General features: G+C 38.0%; 1 protein-coding gene across 10 annotated transcripts in view; it reads left to right on the forward strand.

Moving 5' to 3' along the window:
- Positions 1–17,279, forward strand: part of TCF12 (transcription factor 12) — a 163,431-nt gene that overhangs the window by 25,954 nt on the left and 120,198 nt on the right. The window lies entirely within an intron of this gene.

A 17,279-nucleotide genomic window follows, 5' to 3' on the forward strand; every position in this document is an offset into this window, starting at 1 on the left:
CCAAAACAGAGCCTTGCTTAGGTGAGACCAGAGCCTGACTTTGCCATGCTGCAGTAGGAGGGAGCCCAGCACTGGTGCAGCAGCTCCCACCTGGAGGCTCAGCTGCAGGTTTGGAGTGTGCAGGGAGCCCCTGCCCGTGGGAGGGGACAGGGCAGGGAGCTGTGTCTGAGCAGACCTTGATTATTAGGAAATATTTTCTTTGGTGCTTTTCAAATGTTTGCACTCTGTTTATATCTGTCTCTTATTTTAACTTGTCCTTCCCTTGTTTACTCTCCCTCCCAGCCCACTACTGGCACTTTCTTGTAATTCACAGTATTCTCTGAGAAATTAGTGACTTTAAAACTAAGTGACTTTAAAGGTGAGTCTCCATGGTTAACTGCAGGGTTTGTCACCAGGGACATCAAATTTGCTGAAACTCTTTGGCTTTTTTTTTGGCTTGTATATTTTTGCTGTGTAATATCAATAGAAAAACAGCTTTTTCTGCAGCTTAAAAATGACATGAATTATGAGGAATTTTTAAATTATTTTTTAAATGTTATTGCTTTCTGTTTTTAACCCAGATTCTTGATCTGGAATACCCAAAGGAAGTAGTCAGTTATTTAGATGATACTTCTATAAATATATACTTTTATGCACACACTTGTATGTGTATATCTATATATTTATTTTCTTGACTGTGGAACCATTTTGACCTTTTATATTTTCTTTCATTGTTTTATCTTGTCTGCTGTTGCTACCACATATACAGATGTGGGTATGCAGTGGAAATCTATTGACAAGGAAATTGCACCTTCTGTCTGAGGTTTGCAATGTTTGTAGCACAATGACTGCAAGTATTTTTTGTTCGGAGACTTAGACATCCTTTATGAGATAGGATTTCAAGTGAGTTTTTTGATACATGCTGATCCACTTAACGCTTTCAGAAATGGCTGGGTGCTTGAGTGCTTCCTAAAATTAGGTGAAGCTGTAGGGAGACAATCTCTGTCACTGCATCCAGTGGTTCTGGCAGTGCCAGTGAAGGACCATGTTTGCAGCTTTAGCAGTGTTTTCTCCAAGCTGTGGTAGCAATTCAGAGTAGAGTGTAACCAGGCATGGACTGGGGATGCTGCTCTTATTGTACTACTGGTGGTCAGGAGTCAGCAAAAAAGTTTTTCTCTGAAGTAGTTGCTCTGTTATTTGATAGCCCCACTGTGAACCTGGACAGTGTGAGATATTTAATATTCTGGTCACACACTCAAGTAATTCCTTCACTCTCAGGCTGCTTAAACAGGGTGAGGAGTGCAGAGCTCCTTGATGCAGGGAGTTCTGCTCATAGGATTTCTCAAAGGTCCTGTTATTCGAAGACCTTTTGGCTTGCTTTGTCTGCATAGTTGGATAACATGAGTATTCTGGATTAGGAGATGGATTCCTTGTTTTTAATGCAAAAAGTTGCAAAGAGCCAAGAGTGTGCCTTGTCAGATCCAAGTGTTGGCCATTGCTGCCAGCCCTTGTGTGAGTGATTGTCTGGAGGCTGCATTGTTTGTGCAGCTCCCAGCCAGAGCCAAATACTGCAACTGCATGTGTATTGAGGAGGATGGAAACTTGGAGAACCTTGGACAAAAACTATTTCCCAAAGGGAAGGATTGGCAATCAGAAAATAAATAATCATCTGTAGCGTGTCCTAAAGACCAAATACAGTGGTAAAGAAACAGGAGAATGAGGTTAAAGTATTTAAAAAACAGTTTCACTCCAAAGTGAAACACAATTTTATTCAAATCCACTCAGTTCATATTGACCCATTTCAGAGCAAAAATATGGTTTCTGTGTCCTACTTGATAAATAGACAGATATGGTAACTTTTTCCTGCATTGATGTCAACTGACTGTTTTTTGAAAGGTCCTTTGAATTCCAAATCCAAGTTTTTTGATGGGCTGGGCATTAGTTTTATTGCTGCAGGCTCATTAGTTTGTTGTTAGGGGTTTTTTTTGTTTGGTTTTTTTTTTCATTTGTTTTTGGAACTAACTTTTTTATGAAAAAGACCTTCCCTTTTTAGTTTCATAACTTAAGCTGCTTCTCCAAGTTGCAAGGAGCAACCCCATCTGAAATGCCTGGGTCAACATAGAAGAACTACACGTAACCAAACCAAACAAATCAGAGATTTTGTGTAGCAAGTGTTTTCTGTGCCAGTTTCCTCCTGAAATCAACAGAAAGTTTTGATTAAACCTGATATCTTGGCACACACTCAGAGAAAAGATGCAGTGTTCAGAATTCTTAGGATCCTTTTCACCTCATAGCATAATAATAGAACAAGTATGCTTTTATTTCTAATGCATTTTCATGATCTAGTAGAAGATATTTTAATTGTTGTACAGTATTTTAAATTTTTGAACTGTTGGAGCACATATTTCTCAGTCTCCTAGAAATACCCTTTGCTATAGCATATTCATTGTATGATATGAGCAAAACTCAAGTCCAGGAAGGAATCTTACAATTTGATTTCCTTTGGAAATCTTTTAATGTAAATTTAAAAGTTTCCTGTGCCATCTATGTATTAATTATCCTATTTAATTCTCTGTAGAAATTCTTTATATTAAATTCATGAAACAGTTAATCACAGTGGTGCCTCTTTTCTGCCAAAGGAAACTGGTTTTATTCAAGTATTACCGCTGTGATGAACCAGTTCAGGAATTTTATTTTCATCTTCTTCCACATTATATTCATCAGAGCAAAATTATTCCCATGCTACTTGTCTAAAGGACAGAGGATACATGCATGTGTATAGATGCATTAAATTATCATTATTCAACACACACAGTATCATGTTCCTCCTGAACAGAGAATTTGACATTTTGCTTCATTTTTACTGACACGCTTCTGGAATGCTGACCTCTACAGGTGCTTCATTCTCCCTCTTTAGGCTGTTGGTGGCCTTGAATTACTTTGATTGCATTTGAAAAGTAAACAAAATAAATCCTGCAATTTTTCCATTCCAGTGAGTCTGACAACATCAAGGGACAAAGTAAAAGATAATCAAAACCTTGCTAGAGCAGTTGGCTCGTATTTCCCCTTATCTCTCATCAGTAGCAGTGCCTTCCACCCCTCATAACATTTTTGGTGCTGTAACCACGTTTGCAATCACTAAGTTCAGACAGGATTCCATAATTTAAGAGTGTTCATGAAGTTGATTTTGAGACTTTCTATACTTTTTTAGAACATGTCATAGGATTTTAGTTAACTCACAAACTTGTGTAGGTTATCCATTCTTTTTATTTTCGTATCCTCGATGCTTTGAGCATGAAGTACTTTTTTCGCCTGAGCTTTTAGTTGCTTGGTGTGATTTAGATTCAGTTTGGGGCTCTCAGCTGCTGTGAGCAAGGTGCTGTGATTGAGCTAATCAGCCCTGCTCTGAACAGGCTGTGCTCTGGAAGCTTAACACCCTTAAGGTTGCTGCAGTTTTTTTCCTCTAATTTTGAAGCTGTTTTAAAAATGGCATTGAGTGGATTTTCCTGTGTAGAAGATGGCATACACATGATAGCGACACTGTTGTAGTTGTAGTCAGTATTTTTCTTAGGCCAAATATCAAGTCTGATAGACCTGTTTAAAATACTGATGTTCCCTTCTATGATTTTTATAGTTTCTGCTGTATTTTTTATATATTGTGATTTAAAGAAATCTTGTAGACTTTGTGTTAGAAGGAGTGATGTGGGTGTGAAGGAGATGTAACTGGCACTCAATAAGTGTTCAGGATAACACTAGATCAATACAGGCACCACTGCAGATTCCTCTATTATTTCTCTGTAACTGGTATTATAGATGGCATTACTCTGGATTTAGTCAAGTACAGCAAGTATAGAATTTTGACTTCAAATGTACTTCATTCATAATAGAAAATAAGGTGAGAGGGCTTAGCTTCATCTGTATTTTTACAATCTTTTGTAAATGACTAAACTCTGGTTTTACAGTGATGGAGTTAAGAATTTATATTCTGCAGGCATGGGGTGTATTAGGTATGAAGACTTCTTGAAAACCTTATTAGTCCTTGGATGACTTAGAGTCTTCACAGGTCTTAAGAGGTTCTACCACTTGTGAAGTTTTTGTTCACTTTGAACCTTTTTTCATAAAAGCAGGTATTGATTGTTTCTCCATGCTTGTTTTACTCTGTTATTTTGTCTTCTTTTTAGTGTAATATTTCATAGGATATTTTTTTTTTTTTAGTTTTTTTCTCTTGTTTCTCTCTTAATAGATTCAACATTAAGATAATGATCACTCTGAGTCCTCTAGGAAAACTAAAACTAGACTAAAGAGATCTTAGGGGCTGAAGTGTACACAATGTTAGAGTTTCCTGCTAATTAGTTAAGAATATATATCTTACTCAGAGCAAGTTATGCTCTGATGTTTAAAAATTCAACAGTAAACTTGAAAATGTAAAAAGAAGTGGCCTCAGATTTCTTTGCTTGGCTCTTCTTTAAAAAAAGCAATAAATAAAATCCTAACAAAAATTTATATTCCTTGAAGCAAAGTTGATATTGTAATTGGTAGTTTACACAGGTTTTTTTTAAAGGCCAAATTGCACATATACACCTGAGTGATGCACATGTTTGTGTCCCTTGTGTGACCTTTTAAATATAAGCTTTACATGTTAAGGTATGTGCAATGGAGTAGAACAGAATTGCTACTGGAGCTCTTGTACTTGACTTTGTACATTTGTTTCACGTGATTCCTGCCAGGTGCCTTAATATGTATTTGTTTAATTCACTGGGCCTTCATATAATTTGTGGAAATGCAGTACTCGTGTGGATTTGGCTGTCAGGGAAGTGTCACGTGTGTCTGTGGAATGGGCACAGAATTCAGGTGATGAGTGTTTAGTTACAAATTCACTTTGGTTTACAAGTATTTCTTAATTTTCTTAAAAGTATGTGGGGCAGCCTTGTCTGAAGGAGTAAGTTCTGCATTTTGAGTTCCTGTGAGCATATGTTGTGGAGCTGGATGTGATGTATATTCTGAATTGCTCAATTACACTTGTGAATCTTCAGATCTTCAGAATACCTCCTTGCATCTGGGAGGGAGGGTTGATGTTTTTCCTCTGAACCTGTGTCAGTAATTCTTCACTTATAAACTGGGATATAAAGAGACATTTGATGCCTTATTACACCTTCACAAAGTGTGCTCTGCAAAACACTTAAATGATAATATATTGAAGGGTAATAACATTGTTTGTGGTTGGAATATAAGAAATTTTTCCCCAAATACCAAGTCATGGTTTCCTTTTTCAAAAAGGCAAAAACTGTTCTCGTTGTTATTTTATGTATTTCACAAGAATGCGAAGAGTCTGTCTTGTGTTAAAATTATTTGATAACCTTATAAATGGTAACATTTTTATTTTGAGTGGTTGAGCAAATCTGGGCACTTACACAAATTTCATTGTATTGGAGTGTTGGAGTATGAACAAGTAAAGTGCAAAGTGAAGCAAAGTCTGAAAGCTGTTGCCAGAGCTAAAAGCAGCAATATAGAGAACTGATTGCAGGATTTAAGACCAACAAAATTTAAACTTAAAGTCACCACCCAGAGGGGCAATCTGTTTAAATTGGCTTGTTTTGGCAGTGCTCAAGGGTCTAAAATACAAAAGAAAAAATGGGATGTAGTAATTTATAGAAGTGACTTATTTGGCACATGGAACCCAAGACTTGTTTTGGCTAAATTTCAAAATGTACTTTGAAATTTTTAAATAAAGATTCTTACTCTTTGTCTTTTTAATCACGGAAGAACGAGAGGGAAGGAAAATGCTTGCATTTTGTTGCCATTTACTCTGAAGTAATTTACTCTTCTTCTAACTTCTGGCTAAAATTCTAGTAAGTGAACAGTAAAGTATGTGTGTGAGAGTTCTGGCAGTGTTATACTTCCTGGTAACCTGTTTCTACCCCAACACTGAGCAGATTCAGTATTTTAAAGATCTTTATGAGCTAATTGGTGTTTGATGTAATTCAAATATTATTTGGTTATTTTTCTCACACACTGGCTTAGTACCAATAGTTCAATAAAACCAGTAGTCCCAAAGTAGACTGCAGGATTTTATGCATCAGCACACAGTGATGGTTGGGTTTTTTCTTTTCTTATTTTTTCCCCCTGAAGAAATCATTGGGTTTTTTAAATACAGCCAGTCTCAATGCTTGAGAAGTGCTGGGCTGGCTTCCCTGGCCCTTCACACAACCCTGACTTTGGCCTTGTCTGATTCTCGTGCTCTCCCTTTCCTCTCTGCCAACACTGGTGGTGTTTGGCCTGGTAGTGAAATACTTCTGTGAGCTCATCTGGCCAGAAACCAACAAGGCTTTTTCTTTTTTTTTTTGTGTGGTTCTGTTTTCTACAAGTTTCTCTGTGAGCAGGTTTCCTGCAGGTCCCTACCACACGCTGGTGCTGCTCTGAGGGCAGAGGAGCAGCGGGGCCAGTGAAGTGTTCCGGGAAGCGGGATGGCCTCCTTTGGGGGGCAGCCAGCCCTCAGTCGTTAGGAAGATGGGCTGTGTTTGCATACAGAAACCTTGACTCATGTTGTTTGGCAGCGGTTCCTGCAGCAGAATCCCTTGTGAGGAGCTGGTAAATGTTGCTGGCCTGGGTGAAGACATCGCAGGAGGAGATTTCGTGCCGCTGGAGCTCTGCAGGTTGGATGCTGTGCTGGCAGTGACTGCTGCTCTGCGGTGCCGGGCACTTGAAGGGTTTTAGTATCCATCCACTTCTTTGTCTTGCTCACTGTAATATTAAACTTTCAGTACTTGTCTTAATTTTAATGTACAATCATTAGCTTCAGTGTTCTGATTAAGTATCCCTGGAAATTGGTTCTTAAAATTAAGGAGTAATTTTTATAGGAATGAAGTTATTTGGCGCTTTTGTAGAAGGACTTTTAAAACATCCTGGAAGGAGGAATTAAACAAAAATAATTAGTTATTGATTGCTATTTGCTTTCTGACTACTTAAGTAAATGTTTTAAAGTCTTTAATGCTGTATTATTACTGTAAGAAGGATAATTACTAGGTAAGGGTGCTTTTCACCACAGAAAGACCGTCTACTGTATTTTATTGGCTTTCAGCATTTTCTAGCTATAACCTACAGAACTGCTGTAACAGCAAACTTGGAGAAGCAGCAACAGCAAATTTATTTTGTATTCAAAGTGCAACTTGTCCTCATTTAAAAAAAAATGGCATGAATGCACTTTTAACAGCAACAGGTATGTCAGTTCCAGCTGTAAGGCTGTTATAGTTTGAAGGCAATTTAAAATGGGGTTACTTAACTATAAATTCCAGTTCTAACTATTTTGTCAAAGTTCTGCTTCTGAAGTGTGCGTGGTTTTTAAGTGGATTTTATTAAGAGTGTTTTAACTCATGTAACACTTGTTACAAGAAAAGCATTGAAAACTCAGATTTCTATAAAAAGTGTGATATTTAGGGTTTAAGCCAAGGAGAAGTGTTATGCGGTTGGACCAGGCTATGGACTATTAAATGAAAAGCTAGCAGAAGAAATAGAAGGAAGATCAATGAAATCTTCAAACAGGAAAAAAATGTCCTTGGTTAAGAAGTAAAGTTAGAGAAATATCAACATCTTCACTAGCAAATGGAGATGTTTCTCGACTCACTTCCACCATAGCCAGACCCTGTCAGATTTAGTAGTTATTTTCTGCAATAGAAAACTAAGTTTTTTGGTTTTAGTTACTGTGATACTACTTCAAGTTATTTTCAGAATAGTTGCATGTTTTTGCTAAACTAGCAATGTTGAACTATTGTAATTACTCTTTAGCATTTAAATATCACAGTGCTGAACGGGGAGTATTGATTACTCTGAAGTTGTTACTTCTGTGTTACTGATCCTCTACTGGTGTAATTTCGTTGTTGAAAGGTAGTCTTTCCACATTTATAAGCTGAATAACATCGGACAATACAACATGGATATACTACCAGAAGATAGTTAAAATGTGGATGGTTCTGAAGTGCAGAAATCAGTAGGTCAGGTGATCCCTTTTGGTGATGGAGGCAGGAACCAGTGAAAACGGGTTTTGTGCAGCTTTGTACTTCAGTGAGCTGTGGTGACACATCTCAGGTCAAGGGGAGGAACAGACTCTCCTATAAATGAAGGGAAAGAGTGGAAACACCTAATGAAGAGAAACAAGTGTTTTTGGGGCTAGAAGGCGAACCAGGCTCCCTGAGGTGTCTGTGGCTGCAGCGCTGCTGTGGATTAGCACAAGGCCCATTAACATCAGGCAGCAGTCGTCCTTCCACCTGGTTTGCTGATGGAGGAGACTGAGCTGTATCATATCAGCTTTCCAGCATTGTGGGCACACCATCATTTGCTGCCACTCACACTAAGGGAGCTGTCAACACAAAGCCTGCCTGCCTGCTTCAGGAGGCAGCTAACAGCCCAGGCAGCAAGGAGCTCGGTTCAGCAAATATTTGGGCAGATGTAATGATATCTGGGAAATTTAAAGACAGATTTCTCTCCTTTGTCAGAGAACATTTTTTTTTTTTTTTTTACTTTGGGAATGAAGTTTAACAATACCAATAAAATCTCTGTCAATTAAGTGGTTGGAAGAAATGTCTCAGCGTTGAGGGAAGAAAGGTTTATTGGGTTTTTTTTGTTTGTTTGGAGGTTTTTTTAAGATGTCTCAGGGCCCTGCTGGCAGCACGGGCTGTGCTAGATCTCCATTTGTTCAGACTGGATTCTGGCTATGACTTTTGGAAGTAATGGAATTATTGAGAACTGTTGGTTTTGGACCTCTGCAAAAGCAGAACATCTGGCAAGAGCCTTATTACATTCCAGCCAGCTTATGGAGGGGGAAGCACTTGATGGTACAAAATGCATACTGGAAAAAAGTAGTCCTTGATTCTGCAGCCTAGTGTTAACTTCCATCAGCTCAAATTCTCAGCTATATAAATGCAGGTAGAGATGCTTCTAGAAATTTTGTAGTAGTTTACTTTAAACATTTTTTTTCTCCATGCCTAAAATAATAGAAGAAAACACATTTGCCCTACTCAGCTTTTTTACTAAAGGAAGAGGTGCTGTCTTTCCCTTGGACAAACTGGTAGGCACTTCATTGTGCTGCAGGGCAAATGGTGAAGCCCTAACCTTGCAAAAGCTTCTTTCCCGATTGCAAATGAAACAGTATGGAGGGTTTCTTCATGATTTTTGGCAAAAGAGGAGAGAAATAAGTGAGACAGCTTGTAATAATTACCTAAGTCAACATTTGCTATATTTATTCTATTGTTTTTTTCACGTGTAACTTAGGGCTAGCCTACCACAGCTCTGGCTTAGGTGAACAGATGTGCAGTGCCTGCATTTATCCATTAAGCATTCTTCCCTGTTTAAATACTGAACAGATAAACTTTGTTTTTAGAATTCAAAGAGGATGTTTAATGCTGACATGTTCATGTAACAGACACTTTTCCCCAGCTGTATTGAAAGAGCCTGAATTCTCTCATGAAAAACTGAAGTTCACACAACCCTGATGTGTAACTTCTGTTTGCTCAGTGCTGAGAGTTGATTCCTGCAGCTGACTTAGATGTGCTCTGTAGAATAAGGAATCATAAGAAATCTTTTTAAAGATATGCCTGTCTAGAGGCAAACTTGAAAACCTTTTGGTCTTTGTATTCTACATGCTCTGTTTTATGAAAAGTGTAAGATGTTTTAGACTGTTGTGTGTATTGTTGTTTTAGTGTGAGGTGCTGCTGGTAAGATGTTCCTTAAGATTTCAGTATTGTAGGGTAGCTAAAAATCAGATACAGAGACACTATGTACCTTAGCAAAGTATAGGTTTTCTTCCACATACTTTTAGGAAATGGCTTGGTGTAGATCTTCTGAAATTCAGACTCACACTCAGACTTCTGTGATCAGTGACTGTTCCCAGTCATAGAATTGTAAATGTGGAATTACATTTACTTGGCTGTACTTTATACTATACTTGCCATTATACTTTAGGCTCAAAATTCTGGTTCACTAAGTTGCAAGGTTTTTGTTTGATGCTTGATTTCTCCACTGATGCACCTTCATGAAGTTGGAAATCCAAAATAGATGATATTTCTCACAAATTTTTTCTTTGTCTTTTTTTTTGTCCCCTCTCTGCTTGGTATGTCAGATGGTCTCTTCTTCCTTAAGAGATTTGGGTGTTCATTAATGATCTTCTAAATATCAACAAAGTACTTTTAATTTGTTGCAGTTTGATTATTTTAATTGCATAAAGATGCATGACAATCATCATATCCGTGAAAGGATTCTGACATCAGGTTGATCTTGGAGTTTGTTTTCAACAGGGTCAAAATTTGCCTTGTGATACAGTAAATGACTGAAAGTACTTTTTCTTAACGTTTTTAGACACGTCGTGAGGAAAGCTATCACACTTGCAACGTTTTCTTTGCTCATGAGGGTTAGCACCTCAGTTATATACTGTGGAACTCAGATTTATTGTGTTCTGGTGCCTGAACTGGCAGTTTCCTGTGCTGTTGTAATACAGTTGGTAACAGTGTTGCCCGTGAGGCTGTATTTGATTATTTTTGGCCCAGTGTGTGCAGTCTTGTGACACTGCCCTTGATTTGGTGTATATAAATATATATATATATATATATTTTAAAGTGTGTGGTTATATAAAGCTGTTGAGTCATAACTGAAGTAACCACAGGAAAATTTGCCAGTAGAATGGATTGTTATGATAGGCAGTACCACAGGGCTGAGACTTGCTTGTTAGAGCTGTTCAGTCTGATACTTCATGGTTCAACACAGAGAGGGGAATAAGCAGCATGATGCAATTTAATAGCAGTTTAACTGTGGGTGTGTGTTGGCTTCTGAATAAAAGCTCTGAGTTGTATCCCTGCTAAAGGCTTGATCTCTAAGCTGGTTTGCTTTATTCACATTTGTAACCAGGGAGGCTTCAAAATATACTCTGTGTGTGCACACATGTCAACATTATTTATACACAGGAAAATTTAGGGAGATTCACATTTTAATTTTTCTTTTAGAATTTTAGCCTTAAATTGGATCAAAGAATAAGATTAAAACTTGTATTAATGTAGGGAAATACTCTTTCTTTGGGGCGAAGAACAGCTTTACTGTAAAGTGCTCTGAGCACCTCTGTGGATTTCTAAGGAAATTCCCTTTTTTTAATAGTTTAAATGCTAATTTTTATAGTTTTCTTCATTAACTTAGGGTTGAATTGTCTGAATAACCATAGACAAATAACAAATGCATTGCATACAGCGTATTACAGACAGTATTGTAAATAATGCTCTCCTCCTTGAACTGTACACGATGGACTTTTTCTGGCAAGATGGGTGTAGCAGTGTGAAGTTTTCTGGTTTAGTACAGTTTGTGTTGGGAGTGGCAGTTCCAATTTTATTTTGAATGGGTTGTATTGTATTTAAAGTGTCCAGGTCATGCCAGGTCACTTGGGGTGTTTGGTGACATGATTTAGAGTCTCGGAAGCAGAGAGTATGAGGAAGGAGAAGCAGGTAATTTCTGACATTTCTGTAACAGTGCTGCTATTACAGGAATTAATTTTGTTCTTAGGGAGTACATAGGTCTTATTGCAAGAAATGAATAGGACTGTTTGTGAAATCAAGTTAAAAGTAGTAATTGCCTTTTTTTTAATAGCAAATTGTATTTAGGTAATGAGTTGAAACAAATCTAAAAAATACTTGATAGTTATGCAGGAACTGTATTGTTGGTACTGGCTTTTGATGCTAATAGACACTTTTAAAACAAATTCAAGCTTTTCATTAGTTTTCCTGAACCAACATAATTTTTTTCCATGTTCTTCTGTATTTTTATAATGTAAGTCTTTTGTTGCATTAGAAAAAGTTCTTCAAGTGTACACCCCAAAGTTTTATTCTGACCTGAGAAAATACTGTTCTTGCAAATAATTTTCTGTATGAAAGTATAGGTTTTAAACAACTTTCCATACAGGGAGTATTCAATTTGCTGATATTTTAGGTTACAATTAATTTTTAACATCTCTCAATCTTAATCTTGGTCTCAGTTTTGGTTATTGCCCAGGGAAATTGTATACTTGTTGTACATTCCTCCCATTTGACTAATATTGTTCTACTGAAGTTTTAATTGTGATTGCCTATTCTGTAGATAGAAGTGAACTTGGTATAATGCATATTCTGACAATTCTTAAAATAATTTCCACAATAACTGGCATAGCAGATGTTTATTCTTTGCTATGTCAGATAATCATGCTCTGGAATTCTCCAGGATAAACAGTGTTTCAAAAATGAAAATTAATTTATTTACTCCTATTGATAATCACTGTTGATATTTCAAACAGATTTTCTAAACTGATCTTTGCAAAGATTGATATTCAGATGGAAGCAAGTGTTTTACGGGCACCAGTCGAGGTAACCGATGTCTCCTCAAGAGGCTTCAGTCCCTGCAGCGCTTCCCTGTGCTCCTAAATCCCTGCCAGTAGAGGCTGGAAGTTAATAACCCCCACTGCCATGGTTAGGAACCTGACTGGACAGGTGGGGAAGAGATGGAAACTAACAGTTAAGCCCAGGAGGAATCTCACTTTTAGACCACACGATGGATTAATTGATCTGTGAGCCCCCGGCTCAGTACAGTGAGGAGGGTGAGCAGCATCATGCAACTTAATAAAACTGGCTTGGGCAGGTTCCTGAAGGAATTGTGGGGTCCAGGGTTTGTGCCAGACAACCCTGACTCAAGATGGTGTTTGTGTGACATATCCTTAGGTCTTCCACCCATCTTCTCTGGAGCAAAAGGTACAGAAAGGGATACTCTGCTACTCCCACTGGTGCCTCTAATAAGTAGGTCTGTTACTGGGGAGGAACTTTCATCTTTTATCTGGAATGACGGGGGTGACTCGGTATCCATGTGCTGTAAGGCCATCGGTACATTCCAAGAAAGAGTATGGATGGAGATCTGAAATTTCTTCCCCCCCCCGTGCTTGTACTTCCCCTTGTTTTTCCTTTGGGGGTGGATGGAGGGAAAGTCCTCTGTTTATATAGTTTGAAATGAAAGTGGTTTGTCTGTTACCTAATTATAATGTCGCATCTGAATTTATGCCAATGGCACTGAAGTGGTTACACTATTGATAGGTTGCCTGTGTTTCATTTCTCTTCTCAATTTGATTAATGCCCTTAGCTTTGTATATTTTAAACCCACCACATTACATCTATTGTCAAAGCTGCTTTTGGTTTGAGTGTCATTCTGGTCCCCCGTCATCCATGTTTCCACCCCCTCCCTGAGTAATAAATGTATGGTACTGTATCTTGTCTTTACTTATTTATCTGACTTGTGGATTTTGAGTTCTTTGTTAGAATATAAGTGGTTTTATTATGTTATTAAAAATAGAGTCTATTTTAAAAAGAGAAATATTTTCTATTGGAAGCAACAAGAAGAGGCTGAGAACTAGTCTTAGCCTATTGAAAGTTAAAATATTTGAGTACAGTGTTTTTCCATCAAATAATTCTACTCTTTGTACCCCCTTACTAGAAAGTCTAGATCTAAAATATAATTTTAGGTAATAATTGGCATCATACTTCACAATAGACCCTTGCAATATATGACTTAATGGTAGATTGATTTGTTTGTGTCTAAGATGCAAAACACAATCAGCACTGTTATGGTTTGTGCTGTAGGTTTTTTGTAATTGATTTCAGCGGTTGAATCTTATCTGAAGGAATATCATTACTCTGAAACAAAATTGGATAAAAAAACTATAAAAGACAGAAACTCATACCTTGAGTACCTAGTATAACAATCCACAATGTGATTTTTTTTGTCAAATCATTTATATGATCAACATCATAGCAGATGGTAACCCTATAAAGTATATTATCGTGTTTACACGAACATTAGAGCCTGTGTCTCTTGAAATAAGTTTTAAATATAGTCTTCTTTGTCTTATGCCAGCAAGAGTAACTTTCATTTCAGTTTGATTGTGAGATCCAATTTTTTTTTATTAGATGAATGTTTTGACCTGTTTCTTCAGAATGAATACATATGTCAAAGTAATGAGGCAACAAGTTTCTTCAACTTTTCTTCTAGAATAGCTTGAAATGCTCACAGCAGTATCATAAAAGTGACAACTAAGCAAAACCTTTTTAGAATTCAGTGCACAAAGCCAGAAAGTGTCCTTGTGACTTGACCCATCTTCCTGAGGTGAGTGAGGAACACTCAACCTTTCCTGCAGCCTGGCCACGGCCTGGCTTTGGAGGGTTTGGGCTGTGCTCTGTCTGGGGCTGGCCAAGGGCAGGGCCATGTCCTGCTGGTCCCCACTGGGACAGCGCTCTGAGTGCCTGGAGGTGCCGTGGGAGCCAGCCCAGCCCCAGCCTGGTGGCTCAAGGTGCTCCAGCAGCATCAGGCTGACTGAATCACCCCCTCATTCAGCTACTGAGTCTCTGCTGTAGGAACAGTCCATTTTGATTGAGAACTATGAAATTGTGAGTCATTTCCATTACTTTCCATCTTCAATGCCTACTAAAAAAAGGAAGTGTGGGTAGAACCTCGTTGTACTCCTGTCTGCCTGAGTGCACGTGTCTGTGCTATTGGACCTTTAGAACAACACAGTTGTTCAATGTTCTGCTTTTTTACACTACCTATAGAGACTGAGATACTGCAGCCCTTCCCTGGGTAGCACATTTTCTAACGGTCACAGCTTTCCTGTGCCCCTTATCCAGTGGGTACTGGAATTGGTGCCCACATTTCCCTGTGGAAGGTGTTATACAAAGGTGATGATTCCCCTAGTTCTTCCATTCTCCTTTGCATTTCCTAGGAAAATGCTGGAACTCTTTTCATGACACTTCTGCTCTGAGACTATATTGAGTTTATTCCCATAGATGACTCCTGTGTTCTTTCTTGCTGAGTATTCCCCACTTCAGGAGCTTTCCATTCAAAAGGTGTATCTTATGGTCCTGGCTCATTCAGTAGAGTTACCTTTAGTTGCATTGAAGTACATGTTGTTTGTTTGTGCCCAGCCTGCTAGAAATTGTCTCTTGCAATATTTGGTTGGTTTTTACCTGTCATCTGTGGAAGGACACATTAGTGTCCAAACCAGAACAGATTCCTTGAGTACCATCATAGACACATATCTGATTTCCTGCTTGTGTTGCTGCCTACCTGGGTCTGCACTTGTTTGGTGTCTTATGTTGATGGAGACCAAGGGCAGCAGGGGTGTCATTCCAAGTCAAATCCAGATGTTTAGCAGCAGTAAGTAAGACTGCTGGTGCTCTGTGTGCAGTATATGATTTTTTTTTTTCTTGTAGCCTTCACAGAACATCCAAACTGTGAAAGTTCGTTCCTTGTGTGCAAATTTTTTTTAAAGGGTATTTTTTGGTGTTTGGGTCTTGTAAGAAGAAAAAATGCTGCATGAAAAGGAGGAAAAAGACACCTAACAGCAAAAAGGAGTTTTGATACTCCTGACTACTCTAGCTAACAGTACTAGAGTTTTTTAGAAGAAAAAATTACAGGAACTATTTAGAAATCAGTTTTCCTTCCCATCTTAAACTCTTACATTTTGTTTGAAGGCAGTTTCTTTAAATTATTTGCATAATTCAAATGGTAGAATTAAAATACAAGAATTTTTAGCTGTACATGTGCTGATATAGCAGAACCTTAACATAAGTCCTTATGTCCCACTGACTCAAATTTTTAAATGAGTAGCATGTTTTACTGATCAGGGGTCATGCCTCTCAACACTCTATGCATAACCATTATCTCCTGACATATTTCCTAAAATGGCTTGATATCATGTACTGTGTCTTAAACTTTCCCAAGGACTTGGTCTTGCAGTAAGATATTTTTCCTCCCCCCCCACCATATGTCTCTTTTTAAACTAAAGCAATGGAAGACTTGTTATGATAATCACTGGATTATTAGAGCTGTTGTTTCTGGCAGAAAAGAGTCAATTGTGCCAAAAGATTACTTTTGCCTTTGTCAGTGCCAGCCACGACTCTTTACTCAGCTCCTGGACCAGTTACAATGAAACAACAACAGTGCTGTCAGCTGCAAAATGCAGCAAACTTCCCCAAAGTGCTGGCTCAATATAGTGGTGGTTTTGCATTTTCAAAGGATGTTTTCAACCTTGAGGATCTTTCCTGCAGTACACAAAAGGTGTCTATATTTTTTTATTTGGCTGATTATACTGTACTTTCAATTTGACCTTCCCTTCTGCAGGCTGTCCTTGTCAAAGCAGTATTTTATAGCTTCATAAAGCACATTTCTTAAGGAAATAATGATTAGAATACTAGTAGTCCATAGGTAGTTATTTGAAGTATTAACTTAAATTCTACTTTGTAGTATGGTCAGTCAGAGAAATATTAATGAAAATTTTATAGTTGCAATATAAAGTTAGGGTTTAGAGATGATCGTGTGGAGTAACTTGTGCTCTGCTCTTATTTATAAATCGTGACACTTAGTTCTTATTTATAAATTATGACATTATAAAGCTTCATAAATATTTTATAGTATATATCACATAAAGAATTTATGTTGTTTATCAGAGCTGTGAGAAAAGTTCATGTGACAGAGAAGCAATGAGTTGTGTTTTGGAGGCCAGAGTGCGTGGAAGTGTGCAGTTCAGGATGGAAGTTCCACACGTTACAAAAAAATCGTGTAATACAGCTAATCAGGAACCTACTTGCTACAATAGTAGCTTTATCCTGTATGAAGGAATTTGCTGTAGGAATTCAGGTGCTTTTGCAATGAGTTGTTTGGGAATGTGGTTTAAAGACGGTTTGACCATTTAAATTTGGCTGGAAATGGAATGATACGTGGGATATGTATTCTGATACCGTGCTTAAAGATCTCCCTATTTTTTCCTTCCCCTTTCTCTTGTGATCTGTAACCTGGATTTGCATAAAAGGAACTGATTCTAAAAGAACCGTTACAGAGTGTAAAAAACATTACTGTTTTAGCAGGGCAGACACCATGAGCCTCTGTGGGTTTTTTAAGCCATTGAAACATAACCAGTCTGTCTTGCCTTTTTTCCCCCCCCCTTGTGCTAAAATATCTTGTGTGTCATGTGAAGGCCAAGGAGGGGAAATAATTTTGCACATTTTACAATACTTAAGCAAGACACAAGAGCAGAGAGTAGATAACAAGTATACATTTGACAGTATGTGCTGCAACATTCCGTGCTTAAGATGCAGGAGAAATCGGGCTGTGCAAACAGCCCCCGTGTTCGCATCCTTGCACTTGTTTTGTTCCTCATGCTAATTTCTTATGGATTGGGTAGGGCACACACTGCAGATTGGCAAATCTTGGCTTTTTATGCTCCTGTTTTCAGCAGCTGCAGGTGTCCAAATGAGCAG

Source organism: Manacus vitellinus, unplaced genomic scaffold (assembly GCF_001715985.3).
Source record: "Manacus vitellinus isolate BGI_N305 unplaced genomic scaffold, ASM171598v3 scaffold_16_pilon, whole genome shotgun sequence".
Taxonomy (NCBI): Eukaryota; Metazoa; Chordata; class Aves; order Passeriformes; family Pipridae; genus Manacus; species Manacus vitellinus.